At 35.2% G+C, this 23,772-nt stretch overlaps 1 non-coding gene across 1 annotated transcript; it reads right to left on the bottom strand.

Annotated features, from left to right (window-relative positions):
- Nucleotides 1–23,539: 23,539 nt before the first annotated feature.
- On the bottom strand, nucleotides 23,540–23,646 carry LOC128286195 (small nucleolar RNA R71). Its single transcript, XR_008276740.1, has one exon. It is a non-coding gene; the product is annotated as a small nucleolar RNA R71 (small nucleolar RNA).
- Between the last annotated feature and the right edge of the window lie 126 nt (nucleotides 23,647–23,772).

The raw sequence follows: 23,772 nt of genomic DNA, 5'->3' as shown, positions 1-23,772 counted from the left end.
TTTAAAGGAATTTAGACCCTTTACTTTTTAATTTTAAAAATGCAATCTGATTGTTAACATTGTTAAAATTATTCTATTAAAATCAAGTTTATTACAACATCATTTTTTGTTACATAGCTGCTAAGTGCGGTTTTTTTTTTTTTAAACTTCAAAATGTCTCACCAATAAATTTAACAAAAAAATTTTAACAGTGTTAGTAATTGAACTTGAATTTAGAAATCTAAAAAGTAAAATAACTAAATTGCTAAAGTTAAAAAAGTAGTGAAATTGAATATACTTAAAATATACCTCAAACTTATAGTATTGGTATGTATACATATAGACATATCGTAATGGCTTATAAATACTCTTGGAAGCTAATTGGCTAAGATAAAGCAATTTGCGGAATTGATAGACTAAACCCTAATTAAATGTGTAGACAAGTAGCAACCAGTGAGTAGCATTACAGGTCATTTTATTTAGTTTTCTTTCACATTAATGCCGTTTTTATTTGACAAAACACCTTGGCTTCATCGAAATCTTGTTAACTTAGGACCTTTCACATAGTTTTCATAAAAAAAAAAATTTTTTTTTTTTTGGGTGTCAATTGAAAATCTTTGCAATAATATCTTCTTCTTCTTCTTTTGTCTAACCAAAATGAGTATTAGAATTCCAAATAATTTACGACTTGAAAATGACCTATGAATTATTTCCTATAAAACACGTATAAATATGTATAATATATGTTTCATAGAGAAGTTAGATATAAATTAGAAACTTACCATACTTAAAATTTAGTAAACAACAAACCTACAATGGGACTATTTCAGGTTTGGATTATGCTCACATGATACAATATTGTGATTGTGAGTACATCTAGTACCTGTTCGGTTCAATAAGTTTCAAATTTTACATGGTTTTGTTAATAACTTGAATAAATTCTGATTAAATCTTAGTTAATTTTGCATTGTTATTGTTGTATCAACTAGAATAACGTATATTGATAGAAATTTTAATACTTGTTCAAACATTTTAATTTAATTATCAAAATATATAAGTATTAATATAAAATAATATTTTAATATGTTAAGCAATAAATGATTTTTGGATTGAAATAAACCAAATTGAAACAAAAATATTTGTATTATTTTATTTAGTGTTGATTCAGATAAAAGGAGAAAGAACGGTAAGGTTAACAATGATGGAAAAGAAAATATTTTGGGTTTTGGCCCTTCATTGAATATATGGAAAATGATTGAAAATGAGAGCTTAACTTTTGCCTTCAAAGGAAGCCAGCTATTTCTGACCCTTTGATATTTATTTATCATTGCAAAGATTTGCAGATATCCTTTTCCTCTTACGGACTATGGAAACAATCAAATAGGCAACTAATAATAATGATAATTGTTTGATACATTAAAAGTAGAATAGGGTTCACATTTTCACCTTTTAAATAAACAAGAAATTCTCATTTTATTTGTGAAATAAAAATTTTCACCTTCTACCTATTAAATAATTATTTTAATAACAAATTGATTAATTTGTATGGTTTTCATATGATTTAAAATTATTTTAAAATAATGTTTAAATAATTTATTTATATAGAAAGATATATTAAATTTTTTTAAAATTTTAGTCTCTTGTTCTTCTCTTCTCTATAAAGATTTCTTGTAATCATGATGTGAGGAAGTTGTATGATCTACTGGAGAAGAGAAATTGTTAAGAATTTGAAATTTGAATAATATATATATAGTTATTTTTCATGCATTTGCATTTAATAAACGTTAATAATTAAGTCTAATTTTTCGAGACAATATTATTTGAAAAAGCAACTTCTAATTTTAAATATAGATAATAAAATAGATACGAAGAATATTAAAAATTTATTGTATTAAATAAAAGAAATTTAAAATAATAATTAAATAATCTTAGCAAGTGTTTTCTAGGCAAGTGTGTTAATTAATTCAGATGTTTATATTTCTATTTAAGTTGTTGACTGAATCGATATCACGAATCAATTAAACACTAATTTAATTAAAATCTCTTATTTTATAAAATAATAAATATTAATATGAATTTTTATTTTTATATTCTTTTATAAAGTACTACTAAAATAAAATTTAAATTTAATACATATCATCTTTAAAGCTTCAACTTAATCGTTTTAATTAAAATTTAATTTGATTTTAATATTTTTTTATATAATGTGTTGCAGGCTAATTTTGGCCTACCACAAATTAAGCTCATTTACAACAAGAAAAAAAAAACCAAAATTCATCTAAATTAACCCACACTTAGGCCCACATTTAACCCTAGCCCTAACCCCCCCAAAAAAATCAAGAAACCCTAGCCACCTAGCCACTTTCCCACTTGCCCCAATTTTCTCCCATTTTTGATGTCCATTGTCTGCCACTTGCTCCTCCACTTGCTCCATCTTGCAAAAAGAAAAGATAGCAAATAATAAAAAAACATTGTAACAAGGCTATAAAAGCTATCATAAAACCAAATGAGAAAAGGGGGGAAGTTTTTTGGGGGGAGAAAGTTATTGTAAAGGATTTTTTGGAGAGGTTTCTTTTGAGAGTAATTAAGGAGAAGAGTTATTGTAAAGGCTAATTTTTGGAGAGGCTAAGTTTTGAAGAAATTAATCAAATATCAAAGCAAAAGAGTTGCGACACTCCAAGTCTGGAATCACGCCATTCTTGTAGGACGCACCAAAAAGCTAGAATTATGGAAGCCAAGTTCAATGAGAGAATTGAAAGGATGGAAATGACCCAAAGAGGATTGCAAGAGCCTTAGGCCGAGAATTAGAATGGGAGCCCATAAAGTACCCTCCTTTGTCAAGAACGTTTACATCTGCAGGAGTGATATACCCGGGGCAGGATAATTTACGAAGCACGCTGGTATTGATCGAGAAGGGTTTTCAGAATATCAGTATAAATGTCATTGACAAAGGAGCTGACGCAAGTAAAGACGTCTCAAGGATACGCCCTTGTTCCCCGGGTTTTATGTTGAACAATTGGACTGCCGAGGACCTTCTTGTAGTTTATAAGTCTTCAGAGTAATGCTCAAACGTTAACATTCTATTGTGTCCTTAGATATAATAGAATTCTTTTGTAAGAGCCTGCATTCGCTCTTTATCATTCAAATGAATATCAATGAAGATGCATTTTGTCTTGATCTTTCGCATTATCACTAATTTCATAATCATTTTCTCATTTCATAGCCTATCCTTACATTTGCCTCATGTCATGCCATAACATTTCGTTTGTTGGTTCCAATACTTGGATGCCCCTCTATAGTTTCCTTTTTCATTCAACTTTCAGGTGCTCAAATATCAACGATATGAACAAACCTGTTACAAATCTTGAAATTGATTTCGAGAAGGCTATTTGTTTAGGAGAGTTCAAAGCTGAGGAAAATGCTGAATACTATGTCTCATGACTTACTAAGAATGGTGGAACAAGAGGATAAACAGATTTTGCCTCATCAAGAATCTATTGAAACAATAAATCTGGGAACTGAAGAAAGGAAGCAAGAAGTGAAGATTGGGACTTCTATTTCAGGGGGCACCAGACATAATTTGATTGCTTTGCTCCGTGAGTACAGAGATGTATTCGCATGGTCATATCAAGACATGCCAGGATTGGATGAAGATGTAGTGGTTCATAAGCTCCCATTAAAGCCAGAATGCAAACCTATTCAGCAAAAGCTAAGACGGATGAGACCTGAAATGCTGTTGAAGATAAAAGAAGAGGTTAAGAAACAATTCGATGCGGGTTTCTTACAAGCTTCCAAATATCCTGAATGGGTGGCTAACATCGTCTCAGTACCAAAAAAGGACGGCAAAGTACGAATGTGTGTGGATTATTGTGACCTGAATCGAGCAAGTCCTATAGATAATTTCCCCTTACCGCACATTGATACATTGGTGGATAACACGGCAAAACATTCGTTATTTTCCTTCATGGACGGATTCTCGGGGTACAATCAGATAAAAATGGCCCCGAAAGATATGGAGAAAACTACCTTTATAACAATGTGGGGAACGTTCTGCTACAAGGTGATGCCATTTGGGTTAAAGAATGCTAGGGCAACATATCAGAGGGCTATGGTGACGTTATTCCATGACATGATGCATAAAGAAATAGAGGTTTACGTCAATGATATGATTGCTAAATCTCGAGGGGAAGAAGAGCATGTACTAAACCTGAAGAAGTTGTTCGACAGACTGAGAAAGTTCCAGCTAAAGCTCAATCCGGCCAAATGTACGTTTGGGGCTACCTCGAGAAAATTGCTGGGCTTCATTGTCAGTGAAAGAGGTATCGAGGTTGATCCAGATAAAATAAAAGTCATTCAAGAGTTACCACTTCCGTGCACGCAAAAGGAAGTCAGAGGATTTTTAGGGAGGTTAAACTACATCGTCCGATTCATCACTAAACTTACCAACCAATGTGACCCAACCTTTCGGCTTCTTCGAAAACATAACCCGGGAGAATGGAATGAGGAATGTCAGATGGCCTTTGATAAGATAAAACAATACTTGTCTAGTCCTCCAGTGCTAGTACCGCCAACTCCGAGAAGGCCATTAATATTGTATTTTATTGTGTTTGAAAATTTAATGGGTTGCGTACTGGGGCAACACGACGAGTTAGAAAAGAAAGAAAAGGCGATCTACAACCTCAGCAAAAAGTTCACTGAATATGAGGCAAAGTATCCATCCATTGAAAAATATTGTTGCGTTCTAGTTTGGGTAGCTCGGAGACTCAGGCAATACATGTTGTATCATACGACATGGTTAATTTCAAAGTTGGATCCAATAAAGTACATGATGGAATCACCTACACTCTCAAGAAGAATGGCACGATGGCAGATCTTACTATCGGAGTACGACATCGTCTATGTGAATCAAAAGTCGATAAAAGGAAGTGCAATAGCTGACTTCTTAGCAACTCGAACATCGGATGAATACGAGTCGTTGAGATTTGATTTTCCGGATGAAGACTTGATGTGCATTATAGAAAAAGAGGGTGAGTCATCAAAAGAGAATTCATGGAAGATGAGCTTTGATAGTGCATCGAACGCATTGGGGCATGGGATTGGAGCAGTCTTAGTATCGCCAGAAGGGAACCATTACCCACTTACTGCCAGGCTGAACTTCTTCTGTACCAATAACATAACGGAATATGAGGCCTGTATCATGGGACTTCATGCAGCTATTGAACGAAATGTTAAAACTTTAGAGGTGTACGGAGACTTAGCGTTGGTGATATACTAAATCCGTGGAGATTGAGAAGTGAGAGATTCAAAATTGGTTAAATACAGTGATCTAGTGGCAGAGTTGATTAAAGAATTCGAAGAAATAACTTTTAATTACTTCCCACGAGAAGAAAACCAATTGGCTAATGCCCTGGCCACTTTGGCTGCAATGTTCAAAGCAAACAGAGAAACAGAAATAATGCCTCTGCAAATGAGCATATATGAAGTCCCTGTATATTGTTTCAGCATTGAAAGAGAGCCGGATGGACGACCATGGTTCCATGATATCTTAGAATATGTCAAGAACCAAAAGTATTCCAAACAAGCAAATGAGAATGACAAAAGAACATTCAGAAGAATGGCAGCGGGATTCGTTCTTGATGGGGACATCTTGTACAAAAGAGGAAAAAATCAAGTGCTATTGAGATGCGTAGATACTGTTGAAGCCAGAAAAATACTTGAAGATGTCCATGAGGGGATTTGTGGGACACATGCCAATGGTTTCACTATGGCCAGGAAGATTATGAGACTTGGTTATTACTGGCTGACGATGGAAAGTGACTGCATTAGTTTTGCACGAAAATGCCACAAATGTCAAATTTATGGTGATAAAATTCATGTAACCCCTTCGCCCCTTCACGTCATGACTTCTCCGTGGCCTTTTTCTATATGGGGCATGGATGTTATAGGGCCAATTTCCCCAAAAACTTCTAATAGACACCGGTTCATTTTTGTGGTTATAGATTACTTCACAAAATGGATAGAAGTCGCTTCGTTTGCCAATGTGACAAAAATTGCAGTTTGCAGGTTTTTGAAAAAGAAAATCATTTGTCGATATGGTTTGCCTGAAAGAATCATTTCGGATAACGCCTTGAATCTGAACAACAAGATGATGAAAGAAGTGTGTGAGCAATTCCAAATAAAGCATCATAACTCCCCGCCCTATCGCCCAAAGATGAACGGAGCTGTTGAAGCAGCCAACAAGAATATTAAGAAGATTATCGGGAAAATGACCGAGACATATAAAGACTGGCACGAGAAGATACCATTTGCTTTGTATGCATATCGTACATCTGTACAGACGTCTACAGGGGCAATTCCTTTCTCTCTGGTCTATGGAATGGAAGCTGTGCTACCTATCGAAGTTGAGACCCCTTCTCTACGAGTCTTAATGGAGTCGAAATTAGAGGAAGCAGAATGGGTTCGAGCTCGATATGACCAGTTAAACCTCATCGAAGAAAAACGTCTAAAGGCAATTTGTCACGGACAGATGTACCAGAAGAGAATAATCGCGGCCCATGACAAGAAAGTACGGCCAAGAGAATTTCACGAAGGAGAACTCGTGCTGAGAAAGATTCTCCTAATACAGAAGGACTTACGAGGAAAATAGGCACTAAATTGGGAAGGTCCATGCGTCGTAAAGAAGGCATCCTCGGGTAGAGCTTTGATTCTCACTAAAATGGATGGGAATGAGTTACCTAATCCAGTGAATTCAGATGCTGTGAAGAAGTATTATTCCTAAAAAAAAAAGATCAAGGTGAAAACCCGAAAAGAGCGTCTTGATTAACACAAAAGATCAGGATGAAAACCCGAAAGGGCATTCTAATGAAGCAAACCCGGGCTTGAAGAGCAAGGCATTTGAACGGTGGGTCAAATAACGAGACTGCAGTATTTGAAGCATTTTTCAGTAGCTCTAAGTCTTCTACACAAGAAGCAATGCTCGAAAAGATGCTTGATTAGAAACGTGGAAGAGTTCATGCGTTGAATATCTAGAGCATTTGTATCCGTTGAATGCGATCCTTTTTCTCTTTATGACACTTTCTCCTTATCATTGGTTAATTTTTCTTTGTTTGCCACGTTTGAAATAAATAAATGTGAGGTATCCCTTTGTCCCTACTCTAAACAAAAGAAATGTTAAGCATTACCTGGATAAGAACTCGGTAAGTACAAGAGCCTCAAAGCAAGGACAAAGTTCAACCAGGGGCAAAAGAGCGATATCTGAGAAACGCAGATTATTCATGAAGCCTGAGGACGGGTACAGGACCTAAAGAGAAAGTCAAGAGCCGAAGTAATGAATACAGATCATCGCAAAAATCATGACGAAGAAGGACGTACGACAAACATGCCTAAAGCTCATAGCATAATCATGTAGGCATAAAGGCATTTAAGACAAACATAACATCATGCATGACATATACAGGTACTCCAGTAGAGTAAGAAGATGTGATGATAGTTGTACTGAATCAAAGGAAAAGACACCTGAGCTCCTTCAGATGACAGGTTTTGGTATTTTGATGTTTTTATTTTTGTTTTTCAAAAATAAACTCATATTGCGAGAGGTAAGTTGAGCCTCGAGGCATGCTGAAGTATTGTCAATTTTTGTGTTTTAATTTATTTTTCAAAAATCAACTCATATTGCGAGAGGTGAGTTGAGCCTCAAGTCACATTGAGGTATTTTCAATTTATCATAAAAAAAATCAACTCATATTGCGAGAGGTGAGTTGAGCCTCAAGACACGTTGAGGTATTTTCAATTTCTGCTCACATTGCGAGAGGTAAGTTGAGCCTCAGGACACGCTGAGATAATTTTAATTTCTGTTTTTTAAAAAAAAATCAACTCATATTGCGAGAGGTGATTTGAGCCTCAAGACACGTTGAGGTATTTTCAATTTCTGTCTTTCAAAAAAAATCAACTCATATTGCGAGAGGTGAGTTGAGCCTCGGCTCACGTGCTGAGGTATTTTAAATTTCTGTTTCTCAATTCATGTTTTCAAAAAATCAACTCATATTGCGAGAGGTGAGTTGAGCATCAGGTCATGCTGAGGTATTTTCGATCTATGTTTAAAAAAAATCAACTCATATTGCGAGAGGTGAGTTGAGCCTCGGGTCACATGTCGAGGTTTTTTCAAAATCTGTTTTTCAAATTATTTTTCAAAAACCAACTAATATTGCGAGAGGTGAGTTGAGCCTCAGGATACGCTGAGGTATTTTCAATTTCTGTTTTTCAATTTCTGTTCGTCAAAATCAACTCATATTGCGAGAGGTGAGTTGAGCCTCGGGACACGCAGAGGTATTTTCAATTTCTGTTTTTCAAAAATCAACTCATATTGCGAGAGGTGAGTTGAGCCTCAGGGCACGCTGAGGTATTGTCAATTTTTGTGTTTTAATTTATTTTTCAAAAATCAACTCATATTGCGAAAGGTGAGTTGAGCCTCAAGTCACATTGAGGTATTTTCAATTTATCATCAAAAAACTCAACTCATATTGCGAGAGGTGAGTTGAGCCTCGTTTCACATGTTGAGGTATTTTCAATTTCTGTTTTTCAAAAAAATCAACTCATATTGCGAGAGGTCAGTTGAGCCTCAGGACACGCTGAGGTAATTTCAATGTTTGTTTGTCAAAAATCAACTCATATTGCGAGAGGTGAGTTGAGCCTCAAGACACGTCGAGGTATTTCCAATTTCTGTCTTTCAAAAAAAAATTAACTCATATTGCGAGAGGTGAGTTGAACCTCAAGACGCTGAGGTGTTTTCCATTTCTGTTCTTCAATTTCTGTGCATAAAAAAATCAACTCATATTGCGAGAGGTGAGTTGAGCCTCAAGACATGTTGAGGTATTTCTGTTCAATTTATGTTTTTCAAAAATCAACTCATATTACGAGAGGTGAGTTGAGCCTCAGGACACGCTGAGGTATTTTCAATTTCTGTTTTTCAAAAATTAACTCATATTGCGAGAGGTGAGTTGAGCCTCGGGGCACGCTGAGGTATTGTCAATTTTTGTGTTTTAATTTATTTTTCAAAAATCAACTCATATTGCGAGAGGTGAGTTGAGCCTCAAGTCATATTGAGGTATTTTCAATTTATCATCAAAAAAATCAACTCATATTGCGAGAGGTGAGTTGAGCCTCAAGACACGTTGAGGTATTTTCAATTTCTGCTCACATTGTGAGAGGTGAGTTGAGCCTCAGGACACGCTGAGGTAATTTTAATTTCTATTTTTTTTTTAAAAATCAACTCATATTGCGAGAGGTGAGTTGAGCCTCAAGACACGTTGAGGTATTTTCAATTTCTGTCTTTCAAAAAAAAATTAAAAAAATCAACTCATATTGCGAGAGGTGAGTTGAGCCTCAAGACACGTTGAGGTATTTTCAATTTCTGTCTTTCAAAAAAAATCAACTCATATTGCGAGAGGTGAGTTGAGCCTTAGGTCATGCTGAGGTATTTTCGTTCTATGTTTCAAAAAAATCAACTCATATTACAAGAGGTGAGTTGAGCCTTGGGTCACATGTCGAGGTATTTTCAAAATCTGTTTTTTAAATTATTTTTCAAAAACCAACCATATTGCGAGAGGTGAGTTGAGCCTCAGGACACGCTGAGGTATTTTCAATTTCTGTTTTTCAAAAATCAACTCATATTGCGAGAGGTGATTTGAGCCTCGGGGCACGCTAAGGTATTGTCAATTTTTGTCTTTTAATTTATTTTTCAAAAATCAACTCATATTACGATAGGTGAGTTGAGCCTCAAGTCACATTGAGGTATTTTCAATTTATCATAAAAAAAATCAAGTCATATTGCGAGAGGTGAGTTGAGCCTCAGGACACACTGAGGTAATTTCAATGTTTGTCAAAAATCAACTCATATTGCGAAAGGTGAGTTGAGCCTCAAGACACGTTGAGGTATTTCCAATTTCTGTCTTTCAAAAAAAAATCAACTCATATTGCGAGAGGTGAGTTGAACCTCAAGACACTGAGGTGTTTTCCATTTCTGTTATTCAATTTCTGTGTTTCAAAAAAAATTAGCTCATATTGCGAGTGGTGAGTTGAGCCTTGACTCATACGCTGAGGTATTTTCAAATTATGTTTTTCCAAAAAAATCAACTCATATTGCGAGAGGTGAGTTCAGAGGACACGCTGAGGTATTTTCAATTTCTTTTTTTTTCAATTTATGTTTGTCAAAAAAATCAACTCATATTGCGAGAGGTGAGTTGAGCCTCAGGTCACACGCCGAGGTATTTTCAATTGATGTTTTTTTTCAATTTATGCTTTGCAAAAATCAACTCATATTACGAGAGGTGAGTTGAGCCTCGGGTCATATACCGAGGTATTTTCAAAATCTATTTTACAAATTTTCTTTTAAAAATCAACTCATATTGCGAGAAGTGAGTTGAGCCTTGGCTCACGTGCTGAGCTATTTTCAATTTCTGTTTTTAATGTCTAATTTTAAAGAGTCAATTCATATTACGAGAAATGAGTTGAGCTCAGGATCACATGCCGAGTAAAGAATAAAGACTGGAATTAATCGAAGACACAAATTTTGCCTCCTTTAAGTTGCAGTGAAGCAGGTTGAAGTTATAAGTCTTATCCCCCTGAAGTTGTAGCAGAGCCTTGAAGTTACAATGGAGCTGATCGAAGTTGCAGTAGAGCGCATTGAAGTTGCAGATCCTGTCCTCCTGAAGATACAGCAGAAGAGCAGATCACAACGAGTTTTATATCCTTGAAGATACGAGTAGATTGGAGCTACAAGTCATAGTTCTGAAGTCGCGATGGATTGAACCAAAGATACAATATGCAGTGGATTAGAACGAGACTACTTGGAAAAGAATAGCTCCAAAGTAAGTCAAGACTCAGCAAGACTGGGAAAATTTGGTCTTCCTTGAAAGTCTTTGCTCTATTCCCGTTGTACGACAATAAGCAAAGAGGGGCAGCTGTAGAAGCCCAAATTAGCCCGGGACTTTTACAAAAATAAGCTATTACAAATAAAATAAAACTTAAAACATACCCAAACCGCCCCACTAACTCCAACACCCCACTAAATCACCCCACTAAATCACAACCACCCCACTAAATCACCCCACTAACTCCAACACCCCACTAAACCGACCACTAAATCATAACTACCCCACTAAATCACCCCACTAACTCCAACACCCCACTAAACCACCCCACTAAACCACTCCACCAACTCCATCACCCCACTTGCCTACAAAAAAAAAGGGCAATCAGTTGTAAAATTTGGCTATAAAAGCCATTCAAAACTATTGTAAATGAGGAGTTTTTTGGGAGGTTAGTTTTTGGAAATAAGAGAGTTTTTTTTAAGAAGGTAGTTTTTTTGGAGAGGATTTTTGAAGAAAGGGTTTTTGGAGAGATTTTTAGAGATTAATCAAGGAAAAGCAGAAGAGTTGTAAAATTTGGCTATAAAAGCCATTCAAAACTATTGTAAAGGGCTGGTTCTTTTTTGGAGATTAATCGAAGATCAGAGCAAAAGAGGTTTCCTTGTCTATTCTCATTTTAAGTTCTTTGCTTGTTTATTGTTTTCCTTTCAATTTTATTTTATTTTTTTTATACGAAAGTAAAAATAAAAGAAGGAAGCTTACCCATTTTAGAATTACCGAAAAAGGTTTTTTTTTTAGGTCCGGCTGGCGCCGACGGTAGTCCGGCGACCACAAGGCCGGAAATGACCCACCCTCTCCCTCTCTTTTCTTTCTACTTTCAAGTGCAAAAAAGATTTTTTTTAAAGAAAATGGGCCTTTTATAGCCCTCCAAAACGACGTCGTTTTGGGGTTGGCCATTAGACCCCAAAACGACGTCGTTTTGACTTGGACTGGATTGACCCGACCCGACCCTCCTAGGATCCACGTGTTTTTTTTAACGAAAGGGCTAATTACGCTTTTAGCCTTTCCGATTTTTTTCTCTTACTTTGCAATTAAGTCATTTTTTATTTTTAATTTGACCTCGAAGTTTGTCGTAATTTTCAATTTAGTCCCCGCTAATATACTACGTTTTGATGGGAAGGAATAATTGCTGTTTCGGTCCCCCAATCAGATCACATCTTATTTCAACATCGATATTAGTTATTTTCTTTTATTCTTATTCATTTTTTTTATTTCAATAAATAAGGCAACGCTCCGATTTAACATTAAATCGTGAATTTCATCACTATGTTGGGTGAATGTCAATCGGCTTGTGTTAAAAACGGAACGTCCTTTTCAAAAGAAATTGAAATTATAAAAATTCTCGTGTTTTGATCGGATCATGATTAAATGTCACATTGAACTCGCATTTTTGAAAATTAAGACAACACATTTTTAATAAGATACCAATTTTGAGCGTCGCGAGGGTGCTAACACCTTCCTCACGCGTAACCAATTCCCGAACCCAACTTTACTCTGGCTTTTGACGTAGACCTAAATTCGACCTTCATTTTTGTACAAGAATAAGTTTTCTTTTCTAAAAAAGATGATTTATTAGGTGTCCGGTCACACCTAGAAAAAAAGATTGGTGGCGACTCCCTTTTTTAATAAAATCGAAAGTCAGTTTTTAAATTTTCAAATAATCGCCTTAATTAGCGATTGAAAGCAAAAGAAAGTGAAATTTTTATGTTGCTACATAATGTGTTTTACATAACTCAGTACGTATAATCTATGTGCATGAGAAGGATCAACATATCATGTTGTAAAATTAATTAGTGTTGCACCTTTTTTTTTATTTCTTTCTGTAAGTTGATAAACGATTGATGTTTTAATAAATTGATCCTTAGATACCATTGATACGCATGTAGTATTTAAATTGAATTGAAATTAATAACCTCACTAATTAAGTGATAAATTTGTGTAGGTTTGAAGTTTAAATCTTTTATCTCTTTTTCATTCAAATATAATTATATACTTGTAAAAAGAATATTTATATTATGTGGATTTAGTTAGTGAGAATTTGTTTGTCAATAAAAATTAACTTAATGGTAATAGAAAAGTTTTATATTTTTAAAATTTTAAGTTTGCGTCTCATCGTTCTTAAATTTATTTCAATGCAGGCTTTATTAAATTGGACTCCAAATATATTTTGGTGGATTGTAGTTATGTAGACTATAGTGACTATGATTATAATTGTATTTGTAGTTGAAAACTTAAACAAATAGTTAAAAAAAATTCTTAAAAAGAATAAGATTTCGTATGCTAGATGATCTACAGGAAGACTTTGAATACATCAAATTAAACTTAAGTTGAATTTATCCTAAATCTTTTTATAGGTTTATTTATTTGTGATATTCATTGTGTGACTTATCAAAATCCTGAGCAAGTGAATAATCATGTCACATCTCAAAATATAGGGGGATAATCGTAATAAATAGACAAGAAATAAGACATAGTTTGAATGCTTAAGTGATAGTGCATCTATCCTAAAAGTTGCAGGTCCAAACCTCATTCCTTTCATTTCTTTTCCTTTTATTTTCAGCAACTTAGGATAAAAACTACACTAAAATAAATACTGTTAGAGGTAAAAATTAAATAAGAAATAGGATTAAGCCTGATAGTTAACATGTTAATTCTTTTCCCATATACCCAAGTTCAAGCCACACCCTTCCTCTTTTGTTTCTTTTTAATTCCACCCAAATTTTGGGTAAATTACCCTTGTAGCCCCTAAAAGTTACAAACCCTAGCTATTTAGTAAGATTCCTCTTCATCCTCTATTTATTTCTTCCTCTTTTCTTTTCCTTCACTTCTTTCTCATAATTACAGCATATTTCCATCCTTGAGCTATTGATTGTTTTTCTTTCTCGTATCAAACCAACTTCGTTTCTTGATTTCTTAACGGTGTTAGAATTATTGTCAAATAGCATCCTTAATCATTGCAAAAAATCAGTAAGTACATCTTGATTTCAATGATTAAATCCCAAATTTTTGTAGTATTCCAATTCGATGATAATCTTTCAATCTAATTAAACAATCTTTTTTGGTTCTTAACAAATCTCTCGATAATCTTAATGAATCTTAAAATCAAACATTAACTTGTTTATAAATGTCGTTTGAAGGACATATTTTAGGTGCATCGGATTAGATTTGATTGTGAGGAATGTTGATCAGACTCTTAGAGAAAGGTGTGTGATCTTTTACAAACGAATTGGGGCAAATTGTGTCTAGGATTAAGGCCATAGCCTCCTACATGACCATATGCCCTAGAAACCCTAGACTAGTTCATGAACCACATGGCCATGTCTCCATTATATGCTAATTTTTGCATTTGCCATACGGTTACAGTCTGTTACATAGCCTGGCCTCATGATCATGTAACCTATCCACACGGTAGCCACATGATTGCTTGGCATCTATTTTACAGTTTTACCTAGAATTCTATGAATTGTTCAGTTTAGCCCTTAAATAGACCCCGGACTATTTTTAGTTCTTTATTTCATTCGATTGAGTCCCTAATAATATGAATGGAATCCATGAATCTCATTGACTGAATTATTACTGTATATACATGATATGAAAATATTACATCTTTACTGTCACTGTAATTCTGATGATCTAACAATGTTTTCCATACCATAGCGTTACTGATTGCATGTAACACCCCTAACCCATATCCGATGCCAGAACCGAGTTACGGAGCATTACCGAAATTATAACTCAATCATTTAAACATTTCATATACAATTCTTATTCAAATCAAAAACCATTCGAAATCATTCATGTACTCCCTAATACGAGCCCTCGAAGCCCTAAATCGACATTAAAAGTGGTTCGAGACTAAACCAAGCACTTAAGAAATTTTTAGTAAAACATGCAAAATTTTCAAGGTGCAGGGGACACACGCCCATATATCCAGGTCGTGTGTCTCACACAGCTAAGAGACAGGCCTGTGTTTCAGGCCGTTTGGGCATTCGAAATGGGATCACATGGCCGTGACCCAACCCGTGTTTGACCCCGTGTAACTCTCTAACTTGGGTCATATGGCCAGAACACACGCCCATGTGCCAGGCTGTGTAAAACTGGAGGCTATATTGACTTGTACCATACGTGTAACACCCCAAACCCGGCCTAGGCATAGTAGAATCTGTGATGTTACATTAAAGTGTGTTTTGGAAAACACTAACTCGTCTAAAAATCTATACTATATTAAAACACTCGTAGTGATCTTAAGTAAACCTTTTAAATATCTGGTTTGTTATTAAACCTAAGTAGGTCTAGTCATTTTCGGTTGTTATTTCATTTAAAAAAAAAACTTTGTTTAGTGTGGAAGCTTTTGAAAGATGTTGTAGAGGCGCAGTGTTTTGAAAACATTTTTCTTTTTGAAAGTTTGTGTCTTACTTCTAGCAAATATAAATTTAAGTAAATAAATCCAAAATTAGAGTAAAAATTTAGAGAGGCCTTATTACATTTCAAATACCCAATAAAATAGCTTAAGAAATAAAAGTTTAAAACAGTATCAAAGCAGTCGTGTGGCCTCCATCGAGTCCCTTGCAGCACCGACCCGCCTAAGGATTACCTACACAGGAAAGTAGAAGGGTGAGTTATGAAAACTCAGTGTCGTAACCCTTAACAAAATCAGACAAGTAAAGTTTGGGCCTAGCACATTTCAGTGTCAGTCCAGTATCAATGTGGGCCATAACACATAGCAGTAACAATATCAATATGGGTCTTAGCCCCATACAGTAACAGTATCAGTAATGCAGCAGAAGTCCTACCCATCCATCCTCTACACTCCACTCCGTCCAGCCCTACACTCCACGTGGGGATCAAATCGACCCACCCATCCCTGCACTCCAAATATAGCACCAGTTGTGGCACTAACAGAAATTGCAGCAGAGCTGTCAATACATTACACTTCCTCCAAATATATCAAGCCCGCCCTCATGCAACATGTCATGTCATAATATAATACGTGTATGCAAAATGTCATGCTCGAATATAGTCAAATATGGCATAGGGGTATATCAGTCATTTTACCTATCAGGGGTAAATCAGTCATTTCATCAGTACATGGTCTAAATACACCTACCGCCCCAACAGTAGGTCCACATTCGTCTCGTGTGACTCGTGCAACCTCGACGATCAAATAGTAAGATTGGGCCCAAGCCTATAACACGACCCATATGGCCCAACAAGCCTAAAAAACGGCCTAAGCCCATAAAATCGCTCACGCTGGCCTCAACGGTCGAATGCCCATGTTTTGAGCGTTCGGCTCACCACACGAGCGAGCGTACACTCGTGTAGCGTCAACAATCATACTTTTTCGATTTTTACCGGCCTATGTTAATAGTAATGTGATTACACACCTTATGCGATTGAAGTTAATTCGCGTTCCGAACACATTCTCTACCTGAAGAAAAATCATTATGAAACCCAATCAGTTACTTAACTCATGTATCAAAGGAAATTAACGGAGTTCCAAAATGATCACCATCTTCTTACCCCAAACAATAGCGATACCTTCGGCTTTCAGGAAAGAATGCCAACCGACTTCAATTACTACCTACAAAAAAAGTCACCCCCTTTTCATTAGAGTTATACTTGAAGCACAACATCTTTTCAACTATAACCACTTACCAATAACGACAAAGATGATTGTAGGCCTATGACGTATCGAACAAGAATGTGAATAAAGATTAATCTGTAAGAGTAACACAAGAAAGGGAGATAATCGGTGTTAAGGGAAAGAAAGAAAGGGATAATTGAGGGAGAGGAAGAAAGAGTTGTGCACCTGAACCTAACAGATTAGCGATCTCTTGCCAAAACCGAAAGTGAGACCAAGAGATGGAGGTGTTCAGCCAAGGTAGAAAAGTGAGAAAGGAAAAGGTTCGCGAGAAGGAAATCAGGGGAATGTAGTCGGCAAGGCTTTAGAGAGAGGTGAAGAAAATGCTACCTATTGTGGGCCAATTTTACCCAGGCCCAACTACCACAATACCCAATACAAACACAACCCAATTACAAAACCCAAAGCCTAAACTAAACCTAACACAAAACTTATCAACCCAATTAAACCCAAATCAGGCAACCCAATTACAACCTAACCTACCCCAGCCCACTTTAATCAGCAGAAACAAAAAATAGCAAACCTTAGGTGTGCCGCACCTAGGTCTTTTGACCTCTGCCCGCGCCACCACCGCCACTGTCGTGTTACCACTGCCCTCGCCACTTGCACCTGCAAGAATTAAAAAATAAATGATAAGTAGATAAACAAAAAATACTTTGTAAATGGCTATATAAAGCCTTTTAATCTTTGTATTTTTTTTAGGGAGACATCAAATACAAAAACAAAAGAGATTTAAAAACACGAATAGAGAATTCACAAAACAGATTCGGAGAAAAAAAAACCAAGTTATAAAAGGGCAAAGGTTACTGTTGTTTATTTTTTTCTTTTTCTTTCTTTTTTATTTATTTCCATTTTCTTTTCGAATCTACTTACATGCATACATCAGTATTTTCTTTATTTTTCTTTAAAAATCAGTTATATATAAATATAAAAAAAATAAAAAAAATACCTTTTTTGGAGTTTCGGCTACCGTGCGCAGCGACCGGCGACGATGGACCGACGACGGAGGTCGCAGCGACAGTTCGCCGGAGCTCTGACAAGCCTAATACCCTGCAGAAAGAACAAAAGAAAATTTTTGCGTTTTTTTTGGAACAAATGGCGGAAAGATGAATTTTTTTTAAAAAAATTTGACTTAAATAGCCGATCGAAACGAGGCCGTTTTGGTCGGCCTTCTTAATGCCAAAATGACATCGTTTTGAAGCCAGGATCCACTTGTTGACCCGACTACCAGGGGAATCCGCGTGTTTGTACTTTTAGGGGTAATTGCGCTGCAAGTCCTTCCACTTTTTTATAGTTTTGCAATTAAATTGTTCGTTGTTTCTAAATTTACCTTGGAATTTTGTTTCGATTTTATTTTGGTCCCACGTCAAGTGTTGCGTTTTGGAGGGCAGGGATATTTTCCCTTTTAGTCCCTCATTGTTATTTGCGCATTCAATGTGGTCCATTTCCTTCATTATTTGTTTCGAATTTACCCCAAATTTTTGTTTTAAATTCAATTTAGTCCATTGTTTAGTTATTTAACTACTTTATTATTAAATTATTAAATTTTATTATTTTCTTTTACTATTATTTATTATATTTTTACTATTATTGTTATTTTTATTTTTATTACTACTTTATTATTATTGTATTATTGTTATTATTTTCCTTATTATTACCATTAAAATTACATTTCCTTTCTATACTTATTTATTTGTTATTATTATATTTTGTATTATTATCACTATTATTATTATTATTATTATTATTATTATTATTATTATTATTACTATTATCTTTATTAACCCCTTGTTATTTTTATTATTTGTTATTATTAATATATATTATTATAATTCTTATTAATATATTATTATTTACTATTTTTCGATTTATGGTATTATCATTATGTTTCTATTTTTATTTACTTAAACTTTGAAATATATTTTATTATATACTCGCATTATTAATTTACCTATATCATTTTATGATTTTGAACTTTAAATTATTTGCTATTTTATTAATGTTATCGTTGTTATTCACTTATTTATTTCTTTTTATTTATTTATTTTTATTTTATTATCGATCTTATTATCTAATCGATTTACGCACCATTCATTCACGTATCTATTTACCGCAATTTGTAATCCGTCTATTTATGGCATTTGTTCCTGCCCTTCCGTTATCGTCACTGCATTTATATTATTTTGCACATACCAACACCGTGATTCATTTTCCATTTTACTACAAAATCATATCTCATTAACCTTCATTCGATACACAAAATTGTGTTTAAAAAATTATTATAAGCGATACTCTGTCTTTCGAGATTTGAAAAGTCGTTCCATAACTTACGGGGTTTCGATTTTCTCAATAAATTCGAATACGCAAGTCCCTTTTTAAAACATAAGGTTTTTTAAAATAATCTCGGGAATTAAGAAAAGATCATGTTCTAACTTACGGGATATGATCTCTCTCTAAAACAGAGATAATTAAATATCTTCTAAAATAAATAATTTTTGGTGTTTATCCTCGTTTCGGGTATTCAAGATGTTGTGTCCTAACTTACGAAACATAATTTTTTTCTTCAATTAACGTGAAATACGCTATTTTCTCAAAAAAATTTAATTAAATAATATTTAAACAAAGGATCACACTTTTAAAATCTTCAAAGTTCTCAAATTTTCGACACCAAGACATTAATTAATCAACTAGGTACCAATTTTGAACGTATCGAGGGTGCTAACCCTTCTTCGTGCGTAACCGATTCCCGAACCCGTTTTCTGAATTTTGTTGACCAAAAAATTATCGTTTTAATAAATTTAAATTTTTGTTAAAGTGACTGAATTACCAGGTGACCCGATCACACCTAAATAAAAAAGATTGGCGGCGACTCTCGTTTTTTAGTTTTCATTTTCAAAATAAAAGTCGACCTTTTTCCGAAAGATGGTTTCGATAGCTTGGCGACTTCACTAGGGACTTAAAAAAGAGAGTCAAGCCACGAGTTGATTACTTTTTGTCTTTTTGTCGAAAATTGAAAACTTGGTTTAAATGTACAATCCTTTCGTTGTATTTCATCCGTCTTTGTTACGATCTTCATCATTGTGGTTTATAATTGCTGTGTTGGTTTGAGTTTTGGTATCTTTCTGCACATTGCATCGCATGATCGGTCAATCTTCCACTTTTAAGTGGGAGTGAGAAATTATTCCTTCGTAAGGTTTTCACCTCCGTACAGGATAGTGGATCGCTTTCGTGATACATCCGTACCTATGTCTTTGTGAGATTTTCATCTCTGTGCAACCATAGGAAAATGTATTCCCCTGAACTAAACTCAGTTCATATATGCCTATAATGGGTGAGGATCGAGGAATCTACCGGTTCAGGTACCTTTACTTAGAACCAAACCGCATATAGCAAGCCTTAAGAGCCCACCCTAGGTAGAACCACTCCAAACCCTAGTGGTCACCCGAATAGGTGCTCTATTTTTGCTTTGTACTAACCTATTTTGTCTTGTTTTGGTTATGATTGCATTGTATTTTTCATCATAAAAAAGAGGTGTTTATTCACTTTCGATTGCTAAATAGAGAGCTTGCCATGGAAAATGAATTTCTTGATAAAGTGGAAAATAATCCGGCCATCCGAATATGGTCTGAATAAACATGACGATAGAAGGGTGATAGTCTCACGAAGGAGTACACGACTTTGCTCCGTTGCCCGAGGATTCAAGCCAACAAAGATTGTTCGAGAGCAGTCAACGTCCCAGTTTCCTTAAAGAAGCTAACGAGTATCACGAGGGTAAGTGAACAATGGGTCGCAACCCGGATCAAGCAAAAAGGAGATAGTAGAGGCATATATTGGCAAATTTGCGAGATTTGATCTTAACATTTGGATAAGAAGAAAGAGATCGATGTCTTCATGTTGAAAATTAGGGCAAGGCCGAATATGTATTTGTTTTATGTAAAGAGATTTGTTTTCTAGTAAAGTTCTAACAGAATTAAATCAGAATCAACGTCTTTTTTTTTTACATTCATTTCATGCATCTGCATTGTATTTCAGTATATGCATTAAATTTCATAAAATGACTCTAATTAATTAAAATTATGACAGTGAACCTGGAAGCCAATGTAAACCTACCAACTCAGTATCACTATGGTACCTACCACAATACGAAGGTAATGGATCAAAGAATGGAAAGATTAGAGCAATTGCAAAGAGATATGCAAGACCAGCTGTAAGCACAGATGTAAGAAAAAATAGCCAAAATTCAACAAGATATGAGAGATCAAATGCTTGAATCCCAAAGAAGTATGATGAGCCAATTGACGCAGTTACTAGTTGAAGGGCACGAAAAAGGGAATGGCCCAGTAGTCAACAGTGATGATGGTAATGAAGACCCCGTCTATCCCTTAGGTTTTACCCCACTAAGCGCCTAGGCCCAACCAGATGCACATCTACAAGGGGCATCCGTTACTGTCAGGCCCCAACAACATCAGGCCGGTACCTCCGCACCGATAAATTACCCTACGGGCTTAGGTTCTAATCCAAGGAACAGTCCAACCAATCATGAAGTTCCTGATCTAGATGAAATGGCAGAAATAGAAAAAGTAAGAGTTGAACTACCAAAACAACTCGAAGATCAGTACAGGTGGTTGAAAAAAAACTTAGAGCAATAGAGAATGCTGATTGCCATTACGGGGTTGACGCCAAAGATCTGAGTTTGGTTCCAGATTTAGTACTCCTGCCGAAATTCAAGACTCTAGAATTTGAAAAGTATAACGGGACTAGTTGTCCTGAAGCTCACATCACGATAGTCTGTCGAAGAATGACAGGATACTTTGATAACGATCAACTGTTAATTCATTGCTTCTAAGATAGTCTAATTGGGTCAGCTGCTAAATGGTACAACCAGCTGAGCCGTGCCAAAATTCATTCATGAAAGAAGTTGACATAGGCTTTCATAAAGCAATATGGCCAAGATAAGTCATAATTTATACATATTTTTATCCCATGCTTAGCATATTTTTGGATGAATTATCATTAGATTTATGGAATTTGATGCTCCTAATTCTTTAATTTCATGTTTTATACTTAAGTGAGCATAGAAAAGTAAAAACAGCGAGAAACGGGCCAAAAACAGAGATAAATGGGTTAACATGAGAAATCAACACGACCTGGACTTCCTTGCATGGGTAGACCACACGCCCGTGTCTTTTTAGCAGACTCTAACAGGGTCTAAGCCACCTCACATGGGCGTGTCACACGGCCGTGTCCCTGTCAAGCCCAAGTTTAATTATATTCGGAAAAGGCCACTTTTGAGGTTTTGAAAGCATTCTAAAGCGTATATAAACACCCTAGAAGGGCACCTAGATGGGACATGGAGTGGGAGCCAAGAAATTACTCAAAAAAAGCCGATTGGTCCATCTCAGAAGTCGAATTCTCCTTCAAGACTGAAGATCTCCCTTCAATTTTTCTTCAAGGGTTTTTAGGTTTCTTTATGTTTTGTTATTATTATTCTTCTGAGATGTTGTCTTTTACACATATGAACTAAATCCCCTAAATACCTAAGGGGGATGAAACCTACGACGGATCTTGTTACTATTTTCTGAATTATATTATAAATACTTGATTTGTTCTTAATTATGTGTTCTTAATTCTTGCTTTAATATTCCAAGATATTGATTCAAGTATTGATGTGCTTATTCAGAGGATCAAAAGTCCCTATCTAAGAGTAGATCTAGCATAATTAAGCGGAGTTGATTGCACCCCTAGACATAGGGTGACATAAATCTGTAAGATTAGGGTCAAACCTAATAAGGGAATCCATAGATCGAGTTAATACAACACTAGGGGTTTTAATTAGAAAGTGATTTCAATTAGAAAGAGATTTCAATTAATCAACCTAGAGATAATAATATAAATTAGGGATTTCTATGGATCAAGTCAAGCGAATAAATCGTCTAGTTTAGAGTCAAATAACAAGTGAAGTCTAGGTGGATTATTCCTTAGATATTGTCCAAACCAATCAGTTTTCCCAAAAGTATTTCCCCAATTTACTTCCTGTGCATTTTAGTTTAGTTAATTAATTTAGATAAAACAAATCCCTTATTTTTAGGCTAGATAATAAAAAGAAGGTTAATACTAGTACTTTTAGTTCCTGTGGGTTCGACATTCCGGTCTTGCTATAAGCTATACTACTGTTCGATAGGTACGCTTGCCTTTATCGTGATAATAATTAGTTTTCAAGTACGATCAATCATAAATATAAAACTTATCAAGCACATCAAGTTTTTGGCGCCGTTGCCGGGGAACTATGATATTAGGAACGCTTAATTTTTATTACTTTAGCCATCTATTTTATTGCAATTTAATTTTTATTTTAATTTTGTTTATATCACTAAATTTTCTTTTATTTACTTCTGACAGGTTTTTATAGTTTATGACTAGAAGAAACCCGTTAGGACCTCTACTTTTTGATAGTGAGATCGAAAGCACAGCTCGCAGAAATCGAAGAGAGATAAGGTGAAGCTTACGATAAATAGAAAAAGGGCAAGAGGGCGATATTCAAACTACAACTGAGGAGATGGCTGAAAATCATAATAACCTGCTACCTTCTGTGGCTGTTGCGAACCCAGTAAATCAGGATCCTGCTCCTCGTACTATGTATGATTATGCTAAATCTAGTTTAACAGGAGCTAAATCGAGTATAGTTAGACCTACTATTGCTGAAAATAATTTTGAACTGAAACCTAACACGATTCAAATGATACAACAGTTTGTTCAGTTTGATGGTTAGTAGGACAAGGATCTAAACACTAATTTGGCGAATTTTCTGGAATTCTGCGACACCTTTAAAATCAATTGCATTTCTGATGATGCCATACGCCTTCGGTTGTTTCCATTCTCATTGAGGAACAAAGCTAAACAATGGTTGAACTCGTTACCACGAGGGTCAATCACCACTTGGGAACAAATGACTGAATAATTTTTGCTTAAATATTTTCCGCCGGCCAAAATGCCTAAATTTAGGAATGATATCTCATCTTTTGTGTAGATTGATCTAGAAACTCTTTATGATGCATGAAAGAGATACAAGGACTTATTGAGAAGGTTCCCTCACTATGGGTTACCTCTATGGCTGCAGGTTCAGACTTTTTACAACGGTGTGAACCTCTCAACAAGACAACTTATCGACCCAGCCACCGGTGAAATTTTGAACAGCAAAACACCTGAAGAGGCTTATGAATTTATTGA

This window comes from Gossypium arboreum, chromosome 12 (assembly GCF_025698485.1).
Source record: "Gossypium arboreum isolate Shixiya-1 chromosome 12, ASM2569848v2, whole genome shotgun sequence".
NCBI classification, from domain to species: Eukaryota; Viridiplantae; Streptophyta; class Magnoliopsida; order Malvales; family Malvaceae; genus Gossypium; species Gossypium arboreum.
This window is presented reverse-complemented; position numbering and strand designations above follow the sequence as displayed.